Below are 15,107 nucleotides of genomic sequence, written 5' to 3'. Positions count from 1 at the left end.
CACGCTCTCCCACTCCGAGCCTTATGTTAATGCCTCGGATGACTCCAGTGTGAATGGATGTGCAATTTTCCCTCTTCCTTCATAGAATATACAGTAAATTTTGAACTTAGCTCTGTGCCCTCTGAATGAAAATCATTTCCTTTTATCTTTCATTTTACCAACCGCGTGTTAACAAATCCTTCCTGACGTGTAAAAAAAACGATATCTTGTGAATAAATAAAATGAGCAAGTGGATTTCATTTTTTGTCCCTCAGTTTTCTTTTCTCCAGAAAGTTATTATGTCGTGTTTTAGTTTATTTAGCAGGAACAAGAACCTACTAATTTAAACCTATTTGATGTTCCCAAACACCTTATTTCTCTCACTGATACTTCACAGAACATAATCTATGTTGTTTACCTTGTCAGACCTCCAAAGAATGTTATTATGGCTGTAAAGCAGTATGTGGCATCTGCATGAATATGTATAATAGTCTGTTTGCTTATTGACTTTAACAAACCCCTCTCATATTTGCCAGGGCTGGGTTTGTTGGGGTCCATGTGATCTACACAGAGAGGAAAAACTAACAGCGAAAGATATCTTTCGCTCGAATGAAGCCTCTCTGGAGATTTCTGCTGCGATGGAACTGCGTAAATGTAGTGCGGGAATAAGGTCTGACAATGTGAGACTAGTGGAAACAGAGAGCAAGATGGATGGCGGGGAAAAAAGGCGGGTTCTGTTGATCACTTGTTGTTGTTTTCGCTGCTATGACTCTCTTTTCTCCCGCTGACAGAGAGAAAATATTAGAACCTTTCTTCTTTTTCTTTTTTTTTTTCTTCCTCAGCCAGAAACTGCGTCTGTTGCTCTCCAGTGGTCTCCTTCTCTTTTTACTGTCACTGGAAACATTCAACCCAAGGCATTTTCACACAGCGAGAGGCATCTGCCACCACCAACCTACATATTCACACGCACATTTGCTCACATACAAACCTCTGAAACAGATGAACAAACATAGTTCGAGTGCATCCACAAAAAACGCCGGCAAAAATATGTAAACATTATTTGCATAATCACACACATGCCTCCGTGAATCCAAACACACTTTGGGACTGAAGTCTGGGATATTCGTACTTAGCGTGCAATTACACTCAATTTTTTCGAGACTCCTTTTTTATGCTTCATATATTTATGCTACTTACAATTGCATTAAATAACTAGACTAAATGGAGCTGCTATACATCCAGCAGGTCTCTACCTGAAATGGTGCCACATATGCAAACTATAGCAATGCCTGTATTATAGCTCCAAAGCAGCAATAGATAAAATACCTGAAAGTACAGATTGACCAAAGAAGGCAGAGAAATTCTAATGAACGCAGAGAGCAGAACTGAGCAAAGAATCAGCACAGGTATAGGAACCATGCAGTATATTTAGGATTGTTTCCCACAGGGAACAAATACCAGCCTGAAGTCTGAGAGTCAGCATTTTTTTTTCCAGTTTTTTTGCAGCTCTGTTTACCATATTTGCAAGATTTCTCAGGTAGCTCCACAGTGGTCTCCCAGGATAGAGATGCAGAGGTGTGGAGTTAAGAGAAGAAGTACAGCTGCGCACTACTGTAGTGCTCCTGGGTAGCCTTACAGCTCCCCCACATGGAGAACAACGAACCACTGAGCTGTGACATATAATAAATAACGGGAGATGTAAAATACTTGTCAGTGCCAAGGTTAGGGTATGCTGCATGAAGAGGAACTTGCTTGACTGTCATCGACATAAAATCTAAACAACTTTTTTTTCCTGTGCCTCTGTCCAAAAATTGCCACTCGTTGATATTAACGCTGATCGACTCTAGGCACGTTAAACTTTGAGGTAACTCGTGAATCACTGAGCTGCACAGTAAGAGTCCATACAAACACAATTCGATAGCACCACATAGCTCTTGCGAGTGCATTCGTTCAGAGGGCAGGATGCAACTATAATTGTTGCCTTTGAACGCAGGAACAGAGACACAATACAACTGACTAAGCCAAGACTGTGCTGTGCAGGGGGAAATCTGAATGAAAGGGGTTTGTGTCTCCCAGAGGCACGGAGCGAGGACTGGGGCAGAGGAAGGCACGGGGCGCACAGAATGGTTTATTTTTCTGCAGACCAGTCTCCTCCAGGATGTTCTTTGGACACCACCACAGATGTTTTGGATGTAACGAAAAGGCACAATTGGGGCTGGCCTGAGTTCAGTTTCGGTCTGTGAATGGCGCCTTTCAAAGGTTCTGCTGAACCACATGGTGCCCAGGAACTCGGGCACAAAGCCTCATTAGAGTTACTCGATGTTGCAACCATAAAGAGGCTCAAATAAGTCTGTTATTTATTTATTTATTAAGTTTGTTTACTTTTCTCTTGATCCTGAAGCGGCATAAATATTTGTAGTACAAATTAGATGATGGTTTGAACGTGCTTCTGCATGACACCTAATCCCTCCAGTACTCTGCGTGTGAAATACCTCGGCAGACAGAAATGTTTCTGCACATCCTTCAGAGCTGCTGTCAGTGATGAGGTGTTTAAAGTTTAAAGGTGGTGAAGTGCTAACTTTATTTTTACAGCGGTTACTCTGAGTTATACAAATTTAATTACCTTTCACTTTTCTACTGGATACGGACCGCTCAGAGTTTTGTAGGCTCTTCCTTTCGTTAGATATCACAGCTTTTACCCGTGCAGGCTTTATAACGTGAGTGACATTCCCGCTTTCTCTTTGCAATTATGAATGCCCAATCGGAACCTGATGTAATCGTTACCTGCTGAATTTAGATTTTGCACGTGCACGTGGAGGTCAACACAAATAAAAAGCTTTCCCTAGGCGCCGCAGCCCCTTTGCACCGACAGAAGAGGCCACGATATCCAATTAATAAAGGAGGTTAAAGTTGACTTTCCACTGGCTGGTCCAATCTCAGCAGGTGCCCTGGTTAATTTGGTGAACAAAGTCATGGCGGGGGTGGGTGGCCACTTAGGAAAAAGCGAGTCGGAGGAGAATGGATGGATGAGAGGAAGCAGGATAAAGACTGAGGGAAAGATTGCGGCCCCCTGACAGCTCAGCACGCATTGCAAATGAGGAAGCTGACTGAACAAAAAAAAACATCTGCTGAATGTGTAATGGGAGCGATCAGACCGGTTCAGGAGAAAACTGCGTGCTACATCAAACACCAAAACAAAACTTTTGCGACAACCAGAACTAGATAAGTCCACTGAAGTTTTTGTTTGTTTGTTTGTTTTTTACTGCCTCAGTGGAATGACTCTTTGTGTATCAAGTCTGCATGTAAATGTCACATTTCATAGACTGGCCTGGTGTTTGTTACATAGCAAAATACTGTTAGGAGCTTTTTTTTTGTTTTTTTTTTACATCTCTGCTTAGTCCAGAGTCGTAGTACATGATCAGAAAAGTTTTTCTGATGTGACATGTAGCTGTTTCTTTTTCATAGGCCTCCCCTCCTCAGCTCCCACGTGGATATGCAATCAGAAGCATCGTTCACTTGACTCTACCCGGGAAGCCAGTGACTCTTCTCTCTGCAAAAGGAATCCTGCGAGCTCAAAAACAAAAAGATGGACAGCTGTTGCCACAATACACACACCCCCTGTGACAAGCCGCCAGGGACGAAGCTTATGACTATATCCACTTTTTCCCTAAATTCACATACAAGCACTGTTGGCAGCTTTTCCTCAGCAGGCTGAGAAGAATTCCTGTCTGCCGCCTTTGTTTTTCTCCTCCCCCTCCATCTCTCACCCCTGCACCTCCCCGTCTCCGTCACATCTTCCACGCTTTGGTTTATGAATCCAAACTGACGGCAGGCAGACTTCTATTCAAACTTTGAGAACAGTGACTCTGAATAGAACATGTAGCCCTTCGGCTCCTGGGGGCTCCAACACTCCTGAGCTTTCTTGAGTGGTGCATTTCAGAAGTGGAAAAAAAAAACACATATTCAAAATAAAGAAAGTGACAAAGCAAAAAATATATATATGAATTTCTTTTCTCCAAAGAATTCACGAAAAGGTAATCCTAGAAAGCGCAGGTAATAAAGGGATTCGTGAAACTTGGGGGTAGCATTTGTTTAATAAAAAAAAAGAAATCTCAGAGAACTTTGGCCACACATTACTAGGATTTCACAGCTGTTTCATCATTTCCAATGGAGATCTAGCTTATCATTACAAGCTCTTGAAGGAGCCACTCTCAGCAGTATTATCTTGATGCAATGTCATCAAATCATAGCGTGCCCTTATTCTGAATAAATGTTTTCATCTAGCCTTGAAAAGCTTCCCCTATGGCTACAGCATAATATTTCATTACTTTGGTGTAATTTTCACTGGAATAAATTGAACAAAGTAATTTGATGCAGCCATGGTCTTTTAAAGTTTGAGATTGAATTTCACCTACCTTCAAAGTCTGCTAACACAATTAAGCTTAGTTCTTTGACTTTGAGTCTCTTTGTTCTGAACGTCTTTTCTTAGAAGTTAATTGCATTTTTTTTTGGGGGGGGGGGGGGGTTGTTCAGCAGTATAAAATGGCCATTTATGATGCCTCACTTATATCTCTTAAACCAGGCTACCCTGTTGTTGAGTAAAACACTTAAGGTAAAATTTTCTATATACCGTTTTTTGTTTTGTTTTTGATCTGTAGAATTTGGGTTTTATAAATCTATGTATGTGTTTGTGTGTGAGAGAGGGAGTTTGAGGTTCTGTGTTCTCAATAAATTTCATTTTTTGAGAGGATTTGGGAAATACTTGGTGATGAATGAAGAAAGTGTGAAAGAGGTGAATGAGGAAGCGTTAAGTATTAGAAAGGCCAACTATGAAGTGGATGAATAGTGGAATGGCAGCTGATCCAGATGACACACCTGAGGAAGTATGGAGAGGATGTAGGAGAAAGGGCAGTAGACTTATTAACCAGATTGCTTAACACAATCATGGAGAGTGAGTTGATTCTGAGGAATGGAGAAATGTTCTAATCCTGCATTTCAAGAACAAGGGTGATGTTGGTGTAAAGTTGATGAGCCATGTCATGAAGCCACGAAGTTGTTGAAGCTAGGTTAAGAAGAGAGGTGATCATCAGCAAGCAGCAGAGCACTACAAATGTAATCAATGTTTTGAGAGTGATGATGGTGTATTGAAAGAGTATAGAAAGCCTCACCAGGTGTGCAGTGACTGATAAATTCAAGGTGTGGGTGGGATTACGTCTGCCCTGAGTCTGTTCTCGTTTGTGATGGTGATGGACAGGTTGGGAAATCAGGTCAGGCAGGAGTCTCTGTGGACGATGATGTTTGCAGATGACACTGTGATCTGTAGTGATAGTTGGAAGCAGGTGGAAGAGAGCCTGGAGAGCTGGAGATTTGCTCTAGAGAGAACAGGAATGAAAGTCAGTAGAAGCAAGACAGAATACATGTGGACAGCTGTAACAGTAAGGATGCAAGGAGCAGAGGTAGCGAAGGGGGATGAAGTTAAATATCTGGATTCAGCCATCCAAAGCAATGGACAGTGCACAAGAAGTTGAAGAAGAGAATGCAAGCAGGGTGGAGTGGATGGAGAGGAGTGTCATGGGTGATTTGTGACAGAAGGATAGGAGCAAGAGTGAAAGGGAAGGTAGTGAGAATTGCTATCATGTATGGAGTTTGGAGGCTGTAGCACTGAAAAAAGACAGGAGGTGGAGATGAAGATGTTAAGATAGTAGATAGAAAAAAGAAAAAAACAGGAACTTTTCTGTCATTTCCTTGTTTATCTAGTACTGAACTACTTTGGTATAATATGAGTGGCATTGTGGGTCTTTAACAATAGAAAAAGCTGTAAAACATTTGAAAATACACCCGATGAATCCAAGGTCCACTACTGACAATGTGTCCCAAATTTAAAATGATAATCTAGATCAGATCTCTAATCCTTAAACCTAACCAAGGAAGGAAAATGGCAGATTAGCCTGGGTAAAAGACCGAAAGTTGAAGCACACAATGATGTGTGCTGCTGGCAAAGTTTCTGGGCTGCCTTTCCTCATAACAGCCATCCCTCAAGAGTCTCTCCATCTAAAGCAATGCATTATCAGGGACTGTAACATCTAGTCCTTTTTACTGAATCAGTGGCATTGTGGGCGGAGTCTTTAACAATAGAAAAAAGCTGTAAAACATTTGAAAATACAGTTAAAAGTTCAAAATCTATGCACTGCTTCACATTTTCCAAAGCCTTCTAGCAGGCCAGATTGGAGTCTTTGCCGGGTCGATTCTGCCCCCTGGACATTATGTTTGACATCCCTGGTTTAGTTATACAGAGGAGTGATAGTGGATATACTGGACAAAGGATGCCAGGCAGGAAGAAAAGAAGAAGACCTGAGGTGGTTCATGGATGTATGGATAGGGTGAGATGGAAGCAAATAGTCTGCAATGCTGACCCTTAAAGGGAGCAGAGTGAAGACAAAGAAGAAGTTCTCGCTAAATTTCAAATCAAGCTCACTTTTAATGGTTGAAAACTTCAGTGGTTCATTAACTTGCTTTCCTTTAAGATCCCAGGAAGGTCTGTTAAAGCTAAGTGAATGACCTGCCTTACAGAACAAAAAAATGGTCCAATTAAACTCTGCCCTCCATCACTGTATTTAACCTCAGTAATGACTTACTTATGCAGAAGAGGTTTGATTCTTATTCCATTTTTTTCATGGGCACATTAATGGGAGACCACAGGTTCGCTCTCCACAAAAGGTTTGGTCTTAACCTGAGGTCATCACATTAAGGCATTTGCAGTCTGCAAACATTAAGAGTTAAATATTTGTTAAACACATTATAATCACTGTCATTGTCAAGTGGCCAACTATAGCCCAGCAGGTAGAGTGGTGGTTTGATCTCCGCTTCCTTCAGTCAACGTGTTGAAATGTCATTGCCCTTAATACATTATTTGTGGGTGTCTGTGATAGAAAAAAGTGCCGCATCACAGCGAGTAGGTGAATGAATTTGAGCTCCTTCTTAATGTATGCATAACATAATTGTGCATCCTTTTAAGTCATGCTCTGAAGCATAATCACGGATAAAGGTCCGTGCACAGCTTGTGACAGCAAGTGACTCTTTAGCTCAGGGTGATGAAGAGGATGAACACAGGAACAAAAAAAAAAAGAAAACAATGGGTAGTCAGTTACATGTTGTAGCTAAGTGTCCAGCCAATTGGCGCTTGCAAGCCCAGCGTCCCTGTAGCCTCCTCTGCAGCCATCTGTGAGTAATGCTCTGAGAATAAGCAACGGGGAGCTGGGGAACTCTGGAAATGCTGAATCAAATCAGCACGACCAGCTGTAAGAGAAGAAAAGTAAGATGTAGAGTCCTGGGAGTAAAAGAAATAGAAAAGTAAGCAAAAGAGAAGACTTGCCTTTTTTTACACACTGAGAAAGTAATGCTTAAATATCAATATTGCAAGTAGAAACATGACACTAGTCACAATTGTTGTAATTTTATAGCAAATATTTTCACAATTCAGATTTCTCCCTCCCCCCTCCACAATACAATGTAAATGCCAGTGGATTTGCAAATCTAGAGACTTGCAAAAGAAGGTTTTAATATTTGTTTAACTTTTTTCCCCCGCTTTCCATCACAAGGCTAAGCAGATTTATAAAACATGCATGAGCGTAGCTGGGACGGGATTATCACGAGAGAAATGCAATAAACTTCGTGAAATGGCACTACACATTGCTTTCAGCCTCCAAAACCCTCGTCTCCTGGATAAGGGATTTCAAAACAAAATGTGCATTCTTGCATTGGTTTGCATGTAATTGGGGGACTGCGGAAGGGAATGACCCATCGAGGACGAAGGGAAGGAGGGGTCGGTCAGGGAGTTTGGGAGGGTTGGAATGGGCTGCTCTATCATCTCCACCCAGACGCCGCTGGGATTTAGAGTGAGAGACAGCGCTGAGCTGTGGAGAGACAAATCACTTCTCTTGACCTTTGAGAGAACAGCTACATACAGTAATAATCAACTGAACTGGGGGGCAGGGGGGGAGGGGTGCACTGGCTATAATATTGAGCTTGCCACAGAGAAGTGCTCCTCCAACATACTGCTGGAGGAGATAAGACCGGAAGGGATGGAGGCCTAAGCGCTCCTCGATTCCTTACATGGGCTTATGATCTCCTCATCTTAAAACTCTGGTGATGATGTGAGAACTTGTTTATCTCTCAGTTTTAAAACAAACCACGATGCAACAGTGCACCGCCAGCGTTCAAGTCAGTTTAAAGATTTCTCGCAGCCGGATCAAAGTCTTTCCATCAGCGCTCCAGACTGCATTCTTCCTCCAGGGTAGCACTTCACTGAGGTCTTGAACACTGAGATTTCCACTTTATGTGCCTTCATTAAATACTAACTAGTGCCATTTTTCGCCTCCCTGTGATTCACAAGCTCTTCTCTGCACTTTGTGCCATACAAGACTTGTGCCTTCGGTGATATGCAAGCAATGTTGCAGCTTTATGGCCCCCTAACTTGCTCACCTGCCACGGTATAGAGGTTAGTATGATGGACTAGTTACTTGTGGTGCCTGTCACTGTAGTGTGCATTGCACTCTGATCTACATCGTTCTTGGCTTTAAGTACTACTTCATGCCCTGAGCAATTATGGGCTGCTTCACTATAGTCAGCCAGAGAGAAAGCTGAAGATGTATTGGTGGGAATAGCACCGTTTCTCCTAGTGAATTATTCATCTGTTACATTACTGTAGAAGTGATTTAGATCTTTCTTTGGATTGCCTGATTCACTTTCTCCTGTAATTTCTAACAGCCTACTCTCTGTGCTTTTAACATGAGAGAGAGCTAGGCCAAACTTTAAGCACAACATCCATCCACCAATCCAGCAATCTGCCAAACCATCCACCGTCATCCATCTTTTTAATTCAATTCAGTTCAGTTCAATTGTATTTATATAGCACCAAACCACAACAGCAGTCATCTTGTAAGGTAGAGATCCTACAATAATACAGAGAAACCCCCAACGATCAAACAACCTCCTTTGAGCAAGCACTTGGAGATAGTGGGAAGGAAAAACTCCTTTTTAACAGGAAGAAAGCTCCAGCAGAACCAGGTTTGGGGAGGGGTGGTCATCTGCCATGACCAGCTGAGTCAATGGGACAAAGACAGGACATCCATCCATCCACCCATCTATAATGCTTATTCACATCCCCTTTCATGTTTCCCCACCCCTCTGAGTTACCTACTGACTCTAGTGCTATTAGGATCCTTATAGTTCAGCCATGTCTAACTGCAGTCCAGTGTACACAACAGGAGCAGGCCCAGGGGATTCTCCCACACCTCATCACTTAGACAAATTAATAACTGCCATAAAGACTCAAGTGACTTATGAGGCTGTGAAAAAGCATCATCTTCCACGAACAGTGCGCTGTATCCCGTAATAAATTTTAGGGGGAAGCACGCATACGTGCCACTTTATTATTACAAATAATAAATGAACATTAGGCAACTGGTAATACAACCAATTTGTCTTTCTGAGGCTTGCTAATGACGCAAAGCACTGTGAGTGAACTTACGAGAGAGAACTCTGGATATTCTGGCACTTTCCATTAAAAATTGAAATGCAATCAGTGTTGTAATCTTCAGCTGCAACTCTCGCTGAAGTCAATGGCGCTGAAACAACAGCGAGCCAGTTCAATCTAATATCAATCAATCATAAAAGATTGTATTCGCCGGATGAAACTGCTGAGACCGAGAGCTGTACACACAGCCACTGCACTCTGCAAGCCAGACGAACGTGACTAACTGTCCACCTTTGCGTTATATTTTCACAGCAAATGTGAGCAGACAGGTCTGAACTCTGCTTGACTTTCCATAAATACGTTTACTTGATTTTTAAACAGGGGACACCCTTGTCTGTATGCTCCATCCTCTGCCTCCCCTCGTTAAATACCCGGTCATCAGGTCACAGGATCATGGCACTGGGCTGATCTCAGCTGTCTGTGGTGTAGAATAACAGAGAATCCCATCCTGAGTGCCAGTCAGACAGCACAGCATATACCAAGCTCTAATTAAGTTAATGAATAAGATGAATCATTGTTCCAGTTTCCCAGAAAGCCACTTCAGCGAGAGCCACAGTAAAGTTGTGCTTCATGTTGACACGCAGAACAGAAGGGGGAGGATTTTAGGTTGGGTGTACCCCGTAGTGTTTGTGTGCATGTCTAAAAAACAAAGGGAAAGCACATGTGGGTAGGATGGTGTGAGTGAAAAATAAGCGTACACACAAACTGCATCTTCCTCCCTTCCTATGATTCAGTGGCTCAGTAAAGCCCAGATGTCGTAAACAGGATTTATGTGGTTTAATTAAGTTTTTGTACAATTACCTTTATTTACAGCTGCAAGACGCAGGCACCGGGGAATTCATGGGATTGTGAGCCAAACAAAGAGGTCGTAACTTCTGTCCTTTACTTCTTATTGTTGCCAAGATAGACGAATGACACGTCTGGGCACGCCGGCGACAAGTTTTCTTTGGTGGAGCTTAATATTTAAATGTATTCCAGATCAGAGATTCCTGTGTTGAAATAATGACTATTGTTGATTCGCCTGTCTGCTTTATAGCTTCAGATGATTGACAGCCAGGGTGGTATGTTTGATATGTGAACAATATCCTACTATTCTCAAACATTTCTTGTCTAAATGTATGTAAATATAGCCTGCCAGAAATGTATTCTAAAAAATGTACATTCCCTCTGGTTATCATCTGCTCCCAATGCGCATATTTCATTCCCACCAAAGTGTTCCCCAATTTCAGAGGCAAGATGATGCTGATGTGTCTCATAATGGTGATGTATTTTCTAGCTTCTATCTATATATATGGCAATTTAAGGACACCTGTTTCATACTTGATGTTACATTGCCATCTATTGGCCAGAAGATAAAAGAAAGAATAGAAAAATAAGTGTCTCGGCTTGTTGCAGATATGGGAAATAAATCAAAACACGTGTTTGTTTTGACAACAACAGAAGCCCTCTCGGAAAAACTGTTCCCATCTCTGTGTCAAACCGTCAGAGCACGTGGCAGTGTCTGTGTGCTGGCTCGCTGCCATGTGGCACACAGAAATGTCTGTGACTGCTGGCATTGTTGTCCTTTCAGGAGTCTCGTCAACACAGGCATTGTGCAGTGACAGTCACGCAACTTTATCACTTGCAGATGTTTCGCTTAAAAATGCATCACGTCAAGAAGAATGCAGCAAGAAAAGAAGAGCTTTTAGTGCATTGTCTGTGATACCAATTACCTTTTCAATGTTGTTTTCACCAGATGAATGGTACAATGTGTGCTCTTTTTCTCAGCCCTGTCAAAACAAGGAGCCTGCAATCTCACCACAAGAGGGGGCTTCATCCACACCTTTTATCTCACTGGGATTAGCCTGGCAGCATGAAGAGCCACTGCCTTTCTGCCCACTTTCTTGAAATCGTTAAATGTCAAATTTGCTTAATATGTGGCTTAAAAAACTGATTATTGATGGTTTTGAAAAGTGTCTCTTTGTGCTCAAAATTGTTTATCTTCTTATATCTCTGTAGAACACCTCAACATTGATCTTTTAACATGTACTGATGGTGAACAGCAAAATCAATACCACAGGCTGAACCCAAGTTTTCTAAGAACTGCTGTTTGCTTTTCTTTCTTTCTTTTTTTTGGTGCGCGTCTGTGTGTGTGTGTGTGGGTGTGTGTGTGGGTGTGGGTGGGGGGGTGTTTTGTTTGGTTTGTACACGATGGCCTTTCGTCAACCCTGTTGAATGGGATGGGACATGAAACTAAGCTCAGACATGCAACATGCCTCAGAGGCATCCAGCCTGAATTCAAAGCTTTACTTCTCATTATGATCTTCATAAAGAGGCTTTTCGATGTCATTGGCTGGAGCATGTCTATAGAGAAGAAGCAAGAGAAAGAAAAATAAGAAAGCAAGAGAGAACATCTATCTATCTATCTATCTATCTATCTATCTATCTATCTATCTATCTATCTGTCTATCTGTCTATCTGTCTATCTATCTATCTGTCTATCTATCTATCTATCTATCTGTCTATCTGTCTATCTGTCTATCTATCTATCTATCTATCTATCTATCTATCTATCTGTCTGTCTGTCTGTCTGTCTGTCTGTCTGTCTGTCTGTCTGTCTATCTATCTATCTATCTATCTATCTATCTATCTATCTATCTATCTATCTGTCTGTCTGTCTGTCTGTCTGTCTATCTATCTATCTATCTATCTATCTATCTATCTATCTATCTATCTATCTATCTATCTATCTATCTATCTATCTATCTATCTATCTCAAACTGGCCTGGATTATGAATTCAAATGCTTCATTGTTATTGAAAGAGTGAATCAATGAATAGCAAAAGCACCTTCATTCATCTCAGGCACATTTGTACCATGCTTTGGAAGACAGTAAAGGAAGGGAGCAGTAAAAATAGTTCCTGTCTAGCCAGTAATGATAAAACCATACCTCATCATGCAAACACTAGCCTTCATGTATTCTGAATAAAGCCAAGAGCAACATCAGGAACTATTGACCTGTTCAGTCACGCACAGCACACACAACAAAAGTCCTCAGGAAGTGTTTCTTTGAATTGTCTCGAACACTTTCTTTATCTTCCAAATCCCAAGGCATGTCAGAAAGACAGGTATACTTTCAGTACTCAGCCTTGAATCAAAGGTGCTAGGACAAATTCTATTTTGTGATTACAGTTGCTAAGAAAGTAGCACTTGTGCAGCTGGAGGGCAGAGAGTGTCAGTGTGGGTTTCTGTGTGCCTTTGTGAGGAGTGGTATAAAACATTAGCTAATAAAAGCAGGGGATAGAGTAACCTTTACAGTTTTTCTCAGTCGCTTTGGTGCATTTCTCACAACAGAATTGAACTCTCCACCACTACTAAGGCACTTCTCAAAACAATTAGTGCAAACTGCAAAACATGGTGGATAACTTGCAAAAGTGAGTCACTCCATCAAAAAGAAAAGTCAGGTGTCCAAAATAAGTTGTCAATGCATCAACAACAAATCCCTTGAGCAAAACAGATAATACATTCATCAAAAGCAAGTACTTATATCAATCAAAGTGTCAGGGCTGTCACAATTACAAGTCATTACACCAGCACCTTTGGTCACAAAATCAAATGGTTTGAACATGTTCTCATTGTGACGGATTTCTTTGTAGGTGCTTCCCAATGACATGTCAAGTCTGGACAGCATGCATGGCATGTTGAAAACCATAAATTGTAAAGGAAAATCAAGACACTCCATATGCACTCTTGATAATATTTAATTGAAACTGTTCACAGCATTGTGCAAACTGGGGAAATACAGTAAATCAAACATTTTACAGCAAACATAAACTCACTTAGACAGTAAACCTCACTCCAGTGGTTATGAAACAAAAAAACAAAACTGAAAAACAGACACTGCTGCATATCAATCATTGATATCTAGACGCTCCCGTCTGTCTGCCCACATATTTGCATCAACATCACAGCGAATGTCAGCTCTATCGATGCATCGGGGAAAGTATCTTCTGGAGTGTCAACTCCACTCTCTGCAGGACTCTGCTGTGATGTCATCACAAGCTGCATCCATAGCTGCTAGCAGGGTCATTTGGGTATGTGGATGCCTGTCATATACCTTCCACCTCCAGAAAGAGAAAAACTCCTCAATTGGATTTAGGAATGGAGTGTAAGGAGGAAGAAACTCCATAAGTATCCTGTCGTGTGCTGCAAACCACTGCCCGACTACAGCAGAGTGATGGAAGCTAACATTATCCCAAACCACTACATACATTGTCCGATTGTCACCAGGATCATCCCTTTCATTTTGTGGGATTAGGTCCCTATAAAGAGCGTCCAGAAAAGCCAACCGGTGTTGTGTATTGTATGCACCAATACGAGGAATATGGGTGTGAACGCCATTTTCTGAGATTGCTGCACACATTGAAATATTTCCTCCTCGTTGGCCTGGGACATCAATGGTGGCTATTTCTCCAATGTGATTTCGTTCACGCCTTTTGCAAGATTGAATCCCGCTTCGTCAAGATATACAAACGTGTGCAGGGGTTTCATGGAAACTCCTTAAAAATAGGGTTTTCAAAATGGGTGTACAAAGTGTTTGACAAGATGTTCAACAATTTTGAGTGCACTGACACAAGCAATGAAATGAAGACTATTAGTTGTGAGGACAATGACTATTCAGCCGGTACAAGTATGAATAATTGTGACATTCATGATAAAAGAAAGGAGATAGTGATGAATAGGAAGTCAAACGTGACCATTCTTTAGATATTTGTACTCACTCAACTGCTTCATGTCCAAAGGCATTTGCCTTTGGACGCAGTGAACGTGAAACCGCCACAGGGTTGTGCCAAAACGACTACATGTTGTGGTGGTTGAACTAACTGTTGTGCAATGTTTAATTCTGTTGTGAGAAATGCACCAAAGCGACTGAGAAAAACTGTAATTAACTGCAGAACAAGTTTTGCCCCTAAGCAAAAAGAGGAAGCAGAAAAAAGATAGAGAAGATTTTAGAAGATTGCCTCTGGTGAAAATACAAGCTCTTTGGTGCAGGCTTGTTCAAGCTGACATCAGTTTATACATTAGTATCAACATCATTACAGTGAGGAGCAGAAGGGCCATAGGCTCTGGGCTCAGTTAATAACAATAACAGCTACATATATATTTGCAAGTGGTAAAAGCAAGGAAAACGCTTCCTTTGAATAAACAAATAAAAATTAAGAAAAAATCCTTCCATTCATATATTTTTATAACCGCCTAACCTGTTCAGGGTTGCAGTGAGGGCTTGAGCCTATCTTAGCTGTCATAGGGCATGAGGTGGGCTATACCATGGACTGTGCATTCCAGCGCTACAGAAAGCCAGTCACCCTCACATTTACACCGAAATGAACACACATGTGTTTCTGCTGGAATGAATGGGTTAAGCACAAAAGATAAACGTGCTTTCTCTTTTAATGGCTTGTTCTAGATTTCCACACTTGCAGTGCCCTTATTTTTTTTTAGCGTGGTGTCTAATCCCCCCATTTCTGCGCCACTTAATCCAAAACAAAGCCTCAGAAGCCCATGGGAGCTGCTATGTTGGGACCCAAGTTCATCACATTGTAAGCAACACACT

The sequence above is a fragment of the Rhamphochromis longiceps genome, linkage group LG12, assembly GCF_057381845.1.
Source record: "Rhamphochromis longiceps isolate RC_006_pf linkage group LG12, R_longiceps_female_GT1.1, whole genome shotgun sequence".
NCBI classification, from domain to species: domain Eukaryota; kingdom Metazoa; phylum Chordata; class Actinopteri; order Cichliformes; family Cichlidae; genus Rhamphochromis; species Rhamphochromis longiceps.
Note: the sequence above shows the minus strand (reverse complement) of the source record.